Source organism: Miscanthus floridulus, chromosome 3 (assembly GCF_019320115.1).
Source record: "Miscanthus floridulus cultivar M001 chromosome 3, ASM1932011v1, whole genome shotgun sequence".
NCBI lineage: Eukaryota > Viridiplantae > Streptophyta > Magnoliopsida > Poales > Poaceae > Miscanthus > Miscanthus floridulus.
Genome location: NC_089582.1, coordinates 142,628,421 through 142,632,552, shown reverse-complemented (window position 1 = coordinate 142,632,552; position 4,132 = coordinate 142,628,421). Strand labels below are relative to the sequence as shown.

The window sequence follows — 4,132 nt, the reverse complement described above, 5'->3', positions numbered from 1 at the left end:
CAGTCTAGCAGCCTGGCATGTTTGTGTACTAGGATTAGATGAGTAGAGTTCTATATATAGCTTCCCACTGCAACTCAGTAAAGTTGAGCGAGTTCAGTTTTGCTATATCCTCTGTAGAGCTCCGGCCAACACTAGTGCTTGTGTTGTGTGTGTGCGCTCTATTCTCCCTTCCTTATTCTACCTCTAGCCATAGTGTGTGGTCGGCAACGCCGATGAGCGATCGGCTCACCCGTGCGGGAGATCTCCGGGCCAACAATTTCCACTCCGCCGAAGACTAACCAAACAAATGTTGTTTTCTATTACAGTGTAATGGATAGCACACTGTTTCCTGATTACATTGCCATTATCGTTGTTGGACCTAAACCAAACAACACCTAAGATTCACGTTGGTTTAGCACACCGCAAGTCGATTATACAGGCTCCGGATAAGTTGCCAAGAATAGTTCATTTGAAAGTGTTTGACCTTGACTATTGTCCGGTGTGAAGATTTGCTGGTTGATGGAGCCTTGATTAAGTATGGTTCTGCCAACTCTCTGTGAAATATATTTGGTGACTATGAACTTGTTTGCCAGCTATGACCGATATTTGTCTGGTTCTGTTGCTGCAGTGTGTGAATTATATATGAACTGTGTAATGCTAACAATCATATACTAGTTAGTAATATTTGTGATCTGAAACATTATACAAGTCATTTGGTTACCTGATAATATTCTATAAAATGAGGATATATTTGTACCATTTTCCTCTTGTTGTCCGCCTGTTCGTAGTTGTTGAATCAGTTCATGTTGATTATCAAACTTTTTGTGTCAATCTGATCTTGTATTATGCCATGTTACATTCTGCGGTTCTGCTGCCTTGCAAGTTGCAACTTGCAATAGTAAAAGATCTAATTTGTGATGCATTTGCATACTGAATTCTAATCTGATGCTCTAAAGACTGTTTGTCGGATTCCTTAGAACACTCATTTTTTTCTTGTTCCCTATATCCTGTGCCCTGGTCAACTCAATTACTCAAAACACCCGGGGGCTAATAGCCTCAGAACATTCATTAGTTTAAAGTAGACGGGTTCAAAAATAACATAATCTAGTGTAGAAAAAATAACTACAAAATGGAATATGCTACTCTGGTATGACCAATTGACCATATGATGCGACTCTACTCGTACTCTTAAGACCAGGGGCCTGAGGAGCATGGGGAGCCCGTGCCTTGGGCGCAGGGTGATCACGTCCATGGGCGCGTGGACGTATTTTGGGGACAGCTCGAGCTCAAACCTCTGCAGGATCATGGCGACCACAGCCTTGGCCTCGATCATTGCGAAGTTCTGACCGATGCACGACCTTGGCCCACTAGAGAAAGCCAGCAACGCATTGGGGTACTTGGCCGCCCTCATCACCCCGTTCTCGAACCTCTCCGGCTTGAACTCACCGGCGTCGTCACCCCAGACCTCCTTGTCGCGGTGGATCGTCGCGATTGGAATGGTCAGGATGGCGCCCTCGGGTACCCGGATGCCGCCGAGGTCGAGGTCTGATCCTGTCTTCCTCTGGATCAGGGACACGGGGCCGTAGAGCCGCAGCGTCTCCAGGAGGAACATGTTGACTAGCTTCAACTTGTTGAGCGCGTCGCCGGTGGGCACCTCGTCGCCGCACTCCCGCCGCACCTCCTCCTGGAGCCTGTCCTGCCACTCCGGGTGCGTGCTGAGCAGGAAGGAGGCCCAAGTGAGCAGGTGCGACGTGGTGTCGTGCCCGGCGAAGAAGAAGGTCTTGCACTCGTCGATGATCTCGTCCAGGCTCAGCATCGGCGTCTCGTCGTGCTCCGGCTCGCAGGCCTCCAGCATGAGCCCGAGCAGGTCGTTCCCGTAGCCGGTGGTGTCCTTGTTGGCGAGGCGGGTCTTTATGATGTCCATGAGCATCCCCTCACCTGCTTGTCCAGCTTCCATGTCCGGAGGTTCTTCTCGGTTGGGAGGTACTTGAGGGCTGGGATCTGGACGTTGAAAAAAGTGGAGAAGGCCAGGTACTGGAGCTCCCTCTGCGCCAGGAAGACCCGTTTGCCCTCGTCGTAGCTGCTCCCGAACGCCGTGTGCGAGATCACGTCGGCGGTGAGCTCCTCAAACAGGCTGCTCAGCTCGATCTCCACTTCACCGCCCTTCGCGAGCTGTGCCTCCCACTCGGACATCATGGAGCGAGCACAGTCGGACATGGTCGCCGTCATCATCTTGAGCTTGTCCATGTTGAAGGCCGGGTGCACGACCTTGCGGTGGCGCTTCCAGTCGTCGCCGTCGGTGAGGACGAGGCCCTTGCCGAGGAGGCGGGAGATGTGCGGGTTCATGAGGTTCTTGGGGTAGAGGCCGGTGCGGTCGAAGAGCACCTGCCTGACCACGTTCACGTCCGTCACGCACACGTTCGGCCTCGCGCCGGTCCAGTACACGAACGTCTTGCCTGCAGCCACGCACGGAGCCTCGTAAGTAAGAAACACAACAATCCTGCCAAGAAAGCGTTCGAGCGCCGACGAAGGACGCAATACGCCAGCCACCAGGTCTGTGACGACTGACGACGACGTACCGTAGAGCGCGATCCACTTGCGGAGGTGCGGCTGCACCATGGGGATGCAGTCATGGTCGTCGACGTCCAGCGTGACGGCGGCGCCCTCGGCTCGGAGCCGCTTGATCTCGCCGAGGCTCCCGGTGAAGAACCTGTAGTCCGGCCCGCGCACGCCCTGCGCGCGGAACCTCCGGGTGATGGCGTAGGGGCGCCAGACGAGGTGCACTAGAGCGTTGAACGCCCACGACGCCAGCACCGCCACGACGGCCGCCGCCACCATCCAGGCCACTCCCATGGCTCGCGGTCACTGCCGAGCTGCTACCTCTCAGAGTCTCAGTCAGTCGGGTTTGCACGTGCGCGCGGCCGAGTAGGAAATCTTCTGCTAGATCTCTTGGTTTTCTTGCTGGGTTGAAAGAAAGCTTGTTTTTCTGCTGACACTTTGGATCGGAGGTGAGGTTGTCTGTGTGGAATGAATGCTGAGGGTGGAGGGTGCTATTTATAAAGTTTACTCAATGTCCTATTCAATATTTGCATATATGCATAAAGTATTAAATATAGAATAAAAAATAATTAATTATACAATTTACGACTAATTTATGGAATGAATCTTTTAAATCTAATTAGTCTATGATTTGACAATGTGGTGCTATAATAACACATGTACTAATGATGAATTAATTAGGCTTAATAAATTTATCTCGTGAATTACTTCTGTAATTTATTTTTTTATTAAATCCGAACACGACACGCCACACCTAACGTGACAACAAAAACTTTACACCTGATTTAAACAGGTCCCTAGTCGCCGGGGCGCTTGGTGGGTTGTCGGGGCCGGTGAGATCAGTGGTGATGCGAGCAGAATGCAAGTGGGAACGGGCGTTTTCGTTTGCAAGAGCAGGACCGCTTGATTGACGTCCACATCGACATGGAAAACCGCGTCGCTCTTCCGGTTTCTGGAAGGTCGGGCCGTAATACACAAACGTTACGAAATGATGCTCCACACCTACTAGTACTTTGGACTGAATATGCGAATATATTGCAGTTGCATGTGGATGGTGGGATTTCTTAATTGTTGTGGCCGACGCATGATTACTCTAACACAGTTCATCACACGCATACGCATGATTATTTACTCTAATACTCCTTTCGTTCCGAAATATTTGTCGTTTTTGCTTTTCGAAAAACAATTTTAATAAAATATATATTAAAAAATATTAATATTTATGGTACATAATTAGTATCATCGGAAAGATTGGTGAATCTAGTTTTTTAATAAATTTATTTGAAGATACCATCGTTGTACGTATTTTCTACAAATCAAATCAAACTTACGATATGGAAACCAAAAGCGACTTATAATTTGGAACGAGTACTTTGGACTGAATATCGATCATCAGTTCGTCACGTTTCAGTATCTATCGGTGTCGGTATTTAAAGTGTCTTGGACTGAATATCGATCATCAGTTCGTCACGTTTCAGTATCGGTGTCGGTATTTAAAGTGTCCATATAAACGTGCAAGCACTTGATATAACAGAGTGTACTTTTGAGTGCGTACCATACAACAGCACGAGCACGTTCTGAGGGATAAAGGAAC

General features: G+C 49.1%; 1 pseudogene; it reads right to left on the bottom strand.

Moving 5' to 3' along the window:
* Nucleotides 1-940: 940 nt before the first annotated feature.
* LOC136542662 (cytochrome P450 709B1-like) lies at nt 941-2,985 on the bottom strand (annotated as a pseudogene).
* Nucleotides 2,986-4,132: the final 1,147 nt, after the last annotated feature.